This window comes from Capsicum annuum, chromosome 3, assembly GCF_002878395.1.
Source record: "Capsicum annuum cultivar UCD-10X-F1 chromosome 3, UCD10Xv1.1, whole genome shotgun sequence".
In the NCBI taxonomy this organism is placed as follows: Eukaryota; Viridiplantae; Streptophyta; class Magnoliopsida; order Solanales; family Solanaceae; genus Capsicum; species Capsicum annuum.
The window spans coordinates 16,470,223-16,479,229 of NC_061113.1; the positions used below are offsets into that span (position 1 = coordinate 16,470,223).

Genomic DNA, 9,007 nt, shown 5'->3' on the forward strand with positions numbered 1-9,007 from the left:
ATATCCCAAACTTAGATATCCTACCTTGTACGACCTACCAAACGATAAGTTTTCTAACAACCACATATTACATTGTACAATTTGAAGATAAGGGACAATACGGTCTTTTCATGTAAATCCTATAACTAGAGAAAAATATCATCACTACAAGAAAACACATAATTCGCATCAACTTTTTACCAACAACTATAATATCGTTGCAAAAATTCAATAATTGGCAACAACTTAAGTTTACTGTTGCCATATGATGAACTTTTCACAACAAACTTTATCTTGTTACCAAAACTTTTATTCTTGTTGCTATATATTATGGATTAATAAAATAAATTATAATATAAATGCATTAGCAACTATATATTTTTATTGTTGCTAAAAGTAATCTGTATTGTTGATAAAATGCTTAAATTTCTCCAAAATTTTATTGATTTGTGACGAAAAATAAATAATTGTACCTTTATCTCAGATTTTAGGAAAAGCATAAGCGGGAAAAGAATTTCCCACATATTTTCCTTCCCTTTTTGCTCAATTTTCCCTCTTTACTTTCAGTCAGTTTAGGTTTTTCTCTTTTCGTCAATTAGAGCTTTGAACGAGTTGGCCTTCCCTCAAGCGATTAGGACTCCAATTTGTGTTACATCTTACTATTTTGTTTGCCTTACGTTTGTTCGTCAAGGTAACTCATATGGCGAAAGGCTTTTTTTTTTTTTTTTTTTTTTTTTTTAATTTTCCTATTCGTTTTTATCTACTTATTTCTTGTCTATGCATCTCTTTAATTTGCCAACTTTTTCAAGATCTGAAAAGCTGCCGCTAATCTTTATCGAAATCTTTTGGTGATTAAAATTATGATACCCCTAATTGTGAGTATTGCAGTCATTTCTGTTGAGCGGACTTTGGAAATTTATTCTATTTTTCGGATGGAGAAAGATATGTTGATTACTCCCATTCTCCCAAAACAACTCAAGACATTGTTCAGATTTTAGAATATGTGGTTCAAACAGACTAGCTAGTGTTTTAAACTTACTTTTGTTGAACTAAATGAGACAGAAGGAATACTTTTTAACAAGTAATTGAAGATGTAGTATTGCTTCTCTTGGTAGTCTTACAATAGTGGTGTTAAATTTTTTAAAATATTGTGATGCAGTATAAATTCTGCTAATGAAGATGGAAACTAAATCATTGAATAATGTTAGCAAATTACGTGGGAAGTGTGTTAATGACACTAAATGTTGCTCTGATGATACTGAATGTTTTTTTATTTTTATGGTTTTAATCTTGAATTTCAACTTTTCATTACGTGGATGTTTGAAAAGATCACTGAATCGAGACTCAGATGATTTCAGATATTTGAAGAGGAGGTATGTATGTGACAGTGAGGAGGTTCAATAGGTTGATTGTAACAAGAAGAACTAAGGGAGGTGTACATGCCCAAACTTCAATTGATCGAGGACATGTCATTAAGTAGAAAGACATGAAGGTCGAGGATAAGGTCAGAATTGTTGCTCATATTCTGGTAATTTCAATTTATGTCTCTTATATTATAGCTCTTCATTAATTTGATCCACCTACTGCATCATATCCTTGATGGATGAAGGCTTTGTCCACCAGTTGATTGTTCTTGTTCAAGTTAGCTCCTATCCCCTTTCGAATTCTTTGTCTATTTGCAATATTGCTTCTTCACTTTACATTTGTATTGAAACCCAACTTTGCCTCTCTACCTTCCTGGGTGGTTGTAAGGTCTGCGTATAGCTCTATCCTCCCCAAGACCTCACTTGTTGTTCTATTTAAACCCAACTTGGTCTCCTTCTTACCTTTATATTTTAAATAGGAGTATTATAATGGTTGCTATCCTCCTTCTCCTTGCCCTTGCTGTTAACATTATTCTGCTTCAGATTTGGTATATTTTGGAATTGAACCACCTTTCTTTTGATTTGTGTTTCAGGGGCCTTACAATTTTTGTATGATCACACTCCTTATTCTGTTGAACCATAGCTCTGGCGGTATCCACTTCAGAAAATTACTTGATTCTATTGATATGAACAAATTTGTCTTCACAATTAATCAAACTCGTTATCAATGTGCCCTTGATGCTTACAATTAAACCAATAATCAGAAATGATATATCTTACCAAAAATATTTTTTTAATACATACATATGTTAAGAATATTTTTAGATTCTATTGTGATTTATAATACTTTTTACGTAATTTTTAAGTAATATATGTTATACCCTTTTTCTCAAGTTATGTGGTATTGATACAATTTTTGAAAGTTAGCTAATTTTATTTATTTATACACACACATATATATATATTACTTTTGTATATATAAATTACTTTTTTCGTACATACAGAAAGTGAACGGGGACAATAAAACTTGAATTCACGTGTAGTAGATGGGAGACACCTAGTAAAACTACAAGGACGCTTAATTATGCATCCTGAAGACGAAATATGATATATATTTTATTTATGGAACACCTCAAATTTATTCATGAGATATTCCACCTTATACATCCTATCAAACGACAAATATTCTAACAACCACATGTTACGCTGTACAATTTGAAGATAAGGGTCAATATGGCCTTTCATTTAATTACATTAATTAGGAAAAATATTTTTTTTATTATATATATACATGAGAAGTGAAGGGGGACGGCAAAAATTGAATTCAGGTGTAGTAGTTGGGAAACAACAGTAAACTAGGAGGGTGTTTTATTATGTATTTTGAAGACGAAATTTGGTATTAGTTTTACCATGTTTAATTGACGGTACAAATTAGTTCCGGAATAAAGTTATACTATCGACTAAACATGATATAAATGTTATTTATGAAATATCTCAAATTTATCCATGAGATGTCTCATCTTATACATCCCAATAAACAAGTATTCTAACAATCACATATTTCGTTGTACAATTTGAAGACGAGGGACAATACGGTCTTTTCATTTAAAGTCAGTAATTAGGAAAAAATATTATATTTTAATTTAATATATATATATATATATATATATATATATATATATATATAACCTACACACATTAATAAAGTATTTCCGTTATTCATTTCTTTGTATCCTTTAGTCTAAATTCCTATTTTAATATGCTTCCCAAATTCTTTTAAATTCATTAAGAAATCTAGACTAATATAAAATATTCCTCCATTATTTGTCATATCTACTTCAGTTAATCCAATTATCGATTTCTTAATATCTGATCATCTATCATCATATATTACTATTAATACTTTAGTTCCTAAATTTTGTCTGATTAATCCTTTTATTCCTATAACTATTAATCCCATATGCATTAATATCATTTTATTGTTCCTGATTTGCTTTAAAGATTCAGGATTTACTAGATTTAAGGTTGTAATATTTTCTCCTATGACTGATATTTGTTCTTCTCTATAATGTCTACATAGTTGATTATTTGTAGAAAAATATTTAGCATTGTATAAAGTCTTAGGATCTAATAATTTTAATTGATTTTACTGAAAATTTTGTAAATCTCGATCTACGTTTATTATTTCATTCAGTGTGTCTGTTTGTGTGTTTGTTTTACATATGAAAAGTGAAGATGGACAGTAAAAATTGAATTCATATGTAGTAGGTGGGAAACACACATTAAAATCGCGAGATGGTACATGAACAGAATAAGTAGAGATATTTCATGTATTGAAATTTCTAATGTAATTATTTTATCCCATCCTTCATACGCTATAATAATTCCACCTTCGATTCAAATGATGGAACAAAAGAAACTCGGAATTAGTTTGTACTTCATATCAAATATGGAAAAAAGTTAATTCAAAATTTTATCTCAAAATTATTTTTCTTATTCAATGATCAAACGACCCCAAATCTTTAAATTATGAATTAGACAAGAATGAAATGGGATATCTGATTCTATAATGGTTTATAGTTTGTCTCTAGTTATATGATATTTTTTTTTCATGGAAGATTACCCAAAAAGAATAACATAGAAGATCTCTCTATATAAAATACATGCTGGAGATCTTTGTAAGGTCATTATTTTTATTCAAATTGTAAGTGAGCTTAGGAGATTAGAACCTCCATAGAAACTGAAAATAGAAAGGTTGAATGCATTAATTATTGAAAAAATTACATATTATAGACAAAATACTATATTAATTACATAATATGGTTAAGTTTTAAAAAATTACAATTCATAATCATTTGGTAGTTAAAGATCAGTTTCAATTGTAGGCCTTATATAAAAATATATTAAGATTTGTATATATTAATTTTCTCTCTCAGGTATTTATTTTGGGTATTTTCTTTCTATTCTCTCTATCCTATTGGCTCAAAAAAAAAAAAAAAGCAACAATGGAATATCAAAACACAAGATTTTTTATGATATCTTCTTCAATTATTTTTTCCTTAATTTTCTCTCAAAATCATTCTAATATCCTTGATTTTAAATTTATGATTATTCAAGAGACCTTCTTTAACTTTTTTCTCCTTATTTTTCTCTCAAAGTCACTCTAAATATCACAAAATATAATCCTTGATTTTTTTGTAATAAATCATTTTGCAGATTTTTCACCACAGAAAATCAGTTTAGAATATTTATTGACATTAAATTTAATTTATTTTTGTTATAAAATTATATAAAAGGAAGGAATGGAGCGGAAAGAGAAAATGAAAATCAAAGAGAAAGTTTGTTGTATTGATCCTTTCTTCTTGTTTTTGTCTCTAGGCTAAAACTTCGTTCAAGCAAAGGCTATTTATAGCTCAAAATAACAATAATTTACATAAAGTTGTGGGGATTAATTTTCACTTAGTCATATTAAATGGATGTGCACAAATATTCCACAATGCTCTCTCTTGGACGTCCATGTAAAATAAAATTTACTAAATACGCATTTGAGTGTTGCCTCATTAAAAAATTTATCAGAAAAATCTAGTGGGATAAAAACCTTGGTTAAGGAAAAAAGAGTACAACGTGTATTCTCACTCCCCCTGATGAAGACCCTGATTCAACCGATTTAGTCTTTGCATCCCAATCCTATATACCATCTTCTCAAAGGTTGAAGTTGGTAAAGATTTGTGAAAAAATCTGATGGATTGTCACTGGAGCGGATTTGTTGCACAATATCACCATTCTTCTGAAGGTTGTGATTGAAGAATAACTTTGGCGAAATGTGCTTCGTTTTATCTCCCTTTATAAAGCCTCATTTTAGTTGAGCTATGCATGTTGCATTATCTTCAAATATGACTGTAGGTACCTTGATATCAAGCTTCAGGCCACATCTTTCTTTGATGGAATGTACTACTGATCTCAGTCATATGCATTCTCTACTTTCTTCATAGATTGTTATTATCTCAGCATGATTAGAAGAAGTAGCACGATGGACTGCTTTGTGGATCGCCATGATATTGCAGTATCTCCATATGTAAACACATAGCCTGTTTGGGATCGTGCTTTATGTGGTTTGGATAAATATCCTGCATCTGCATAACCAACAAGATCTGGACTAGCTTTGTTAGTATAAAAAAAAACCCATATCAACAGTTTTTTTTAGGTACCTCAGTATATGTTTTACTCCATTCCAGTGTCTTTGCGTAGGAGAAGAACTATACCTTGCTAATAAATTAACAGAAAATGCTATATCCGATCTTATAGCATTAGCAAGATACATAAGTGCACCAATAGCACTGAGATATGGTACTTTGGGACCAAGAATCTATTCACCCTCTTTCAGAGGTCGGAATGGATCTTTACTTACATCAAGTGATCGAACAACCATTGGAGTACTTAATGGATATGCTTGTTCATGTAAAAACGTTTCAAAACCTTCTACGTATAGGCAGTTTGGTGGATGGAGATTCGGTCTGCTAAATGTTCAATTTGCAGACCAAGACAAAGTTTTGTCTTTCCAAGATCTTTTATTTCGAATTCTTTCTTTAGATATTCGATTGCCTTTTGGACCTCTTCTGGAGTTCCAATGAGATTTATATAATCCACATAAACGACGAGTATAACAAACCCCGACTCCGTTTTCTTAATAAAAATACAAGGATAAAAAACATCATTTATGTATCCTATATTTTTCAAGTATTCACTTAGGCAATTATACCACATACTCCCTGATTGTTTTAGATCGTACAACGATCTTTGTAATCTGATTGAATATAATTTCTGAGACTTTGAACTATATGCTTCAAAAAATTTTATTCCTTCTGCGATTTTTATGTAAATATCGTTATCAAGTGAACCATAAAGGTAAGCTGTAACCACATCCATTAGATGGATTTTAAGATTTTCATGTACGGCTAGACCGATGAGGTATCAAAATGTTATTACATCTATGACAGGTGAATATGTTTTTTCATAGTTATTACCGGGTCTTTGAGAGAATCCTTGTTCATCAAGGTGTGCCTTGTATCTTACAATTTTATTTTTCTAATTTTTTTTTGTACGAAGAACTATTTATAGCCAACTGGTTTTACACCATTTGAGGTTTGGACTGCAGGTCCAAAAACCTCCTATTTAGCAAGTGAGTTCAATTCAAATCGAATCGCCTTTTGTTATTTTGACCAATCTTTTCTTCGTCGACATTCTTCGACAGATAGAGGTTCAAGGTCCTCATTGTCTTGCATGATATTTAGTGCAATATTATATGCAAAAACATTATCCACCATAATTTTCGGTCGATCTAAATTTACCTCATCATTAGTAGAACTTATTGAAAGTTCTTCATTCACTTGAGTCTCGAGTTCACTGATTTCTTCAGGAATATCAGGATTAATCAGATTTTGAGTCTCTTCAGGAGAATCTTTTATAATACCATCTTTATCATTTTTCACGCTTCTTTTTCTAGGATTTTTATCCTTTGAACCCAAAGGCCTACCACGCTTCAGGCGTGTTTGGGATTCAAAATCTATTACATTATAAGATGGTTCTTTTGAAACTTTAATTCGGACAGGCACATTCGCTGAATGGATGCGTGACTTGGTTATCCTTTTCAAATCAGTAAATGCATCTGACATTAATTTGCTAATTTCTGTAAGTGAATGATCTTCCGGATCTCACTTTTACATATGGGGGTAAGTGGATTAAAATGAGATAATAATGAAACTTTCCACGCAATTTTTCTTTTAAGGTCACGTTTTTCTCCCCCTAATTGTGGGTTATTTATTTCATCAAATCGACAATCTGCAAATCGAGCAGTAAATAAATCTCCCATCAATGGTTCAAGGTAGCGAATTATAGAGGGTGACTCAAACCCCACATATATTCTCAACCTTCTCTGGGGACCCATCTTGCTACGCTGAGGTGGTGCAATTGGCACATGTACAGCACATCCAAAAATTCATTGATGGGAAATATTTGGTTCATGGCCCAGAACCAATTGAAACGGGGAGTATTTATTATAATGAGTTGTCCTGAGACGAACAAGTGATGTTACATGTAAGACATCATGACCCTAAACAGTAATAGGCAATTTTGTTTTCATAAGTAGTGGTCGTGCTATTAATTTTAGGCGCTTAATAAATGAATCAGCAAGGCTATTTTGAGTATGAACATGAGCAACAAGATGTTCAACTTTTATCCCAACTGACATACAATTATCATCAAAAGCTTGGGATGTAAATTCTCCAGCATTATCTAGGTGAATAACCTTAATAGGATAATCTGATAACTGTGCCCTTAATAGTATTATTTGTTCCAATAATTGCGCAAATACCAGGTTCCGAGATAACAAGAGGCTCACATGCGACCATCTTGAAGATGCGTCTATTAGAACTATAAAATATCTAAATGACCCACTAGGTGGGTGAATAGGCCCACATAGATCCCCATGTATACGTTCTAAAAACAGAGGGGATTTGACGCTAAATTTTAGTGGCGATGGCCTAGTTATCAGTTTGCCTTGATAACAAGCAGCACATGAAAATTCATTCGGTGTAAGAATCTTCAAGTTCTTTAACGGATGCCCTTTTGAATTTTTCAATGATACCTCTCATCATTATTGAGCCAGGATGGCTTATTCGATCATGCCAAAATACAAATGTATTTATATTAGTAAACTTTTGATTTACGATAGCGTGTACTTTAGTTGTACTAATTTTGGCATAGTATAAGTCGGAAGACAAAGCTGGTAATTTCTCCAACATTTGTTTTTGACCTGAGACATTCTTGGTAATGCCAAGACATTCGACATTCATTTCATTCATTGTCTCAACATGATATCCATTTTTGTGAATATCTTTAAAACTTAATAAGTTTCTTGGGAATTTAGAAGAGAACAATGCATCTTCTATAACTAATTTTGTCCCCTCAGACAGAAATATAGTAGATCTTCCATAGCCTTCGATCAATTTTGAATTACCATCAATTGTTGTAACATATGCTCTTCTTCCAAGTAAGTGAGAAAAGTATTTTTCATATTTAAATATTGCGTGCATTGTTCCACTATCAATTACACAAATATCATCATGATCGATTATTGATTCAAATAAGACTTGAGGAGTATCCATATTTTCTTCAAATAAAAATATAAATAAAATAAACATTAAAATATAACTAGCACATAACATATTATATAATATCTCATTTCATGTTACCTATATGTCAATATAAATAGTGTTTGCAAGTTCATTATAACTATATTTATTATTCAGTTATTTGTTTATGTGAATACGTGCCTATCTATATTGCTAAATTTAAGACTCCATCAATTTAATAAATTATTACTATATTATCGTGCAAATACCCAATATTCACTTTTAAAAAATATTTTACGACACAATAAATGCACATAAACATTTATTTATATACCAGATTAGTAAAATATTACCAGTAGAAATGTAAACTAATTTAACTTTAACACAAAATTAATATAATTAGACTATTTTATAATCATCACCTTCAGAGTGGTTTACATGTTCTTTAGGAATGGCAAAGAAATTAGAAACTTCTAGGTCCATGGGTCCAACGTTATTTTCAAGGAGGAAGTTTGTTTTAACATCATTTTCTGG

At 30.9% G+C, this 9,007-nt stretch overlaps 1 long non-coding RNA gene across 2 annotated transcripts; it reads left to right on the forward strand.

The window, feature by feature from the left end:
• The first annotated feature begins 408 nt into the window (after positions 1-408).
• Positions 409-2,611, forward strand: LOC107866630. Of its 2 annotated transcripts, none has more exons than XR_007053443.1 (3): positions 409-670; positions 1,338-1,507; positions 1,937-2,611. It is a non-coding gene; the product is annotated as an uncharacterized LOC107866630 (long non-coding RNA). The 2 variants fall into 2 exon arrangements; XR_001673004.2 differs by having other exon boundaries at positions 421-670; positions 1,338-1,483.
• Positions 2,612-9,007: the final 6,396 nt, after the last annotated feature.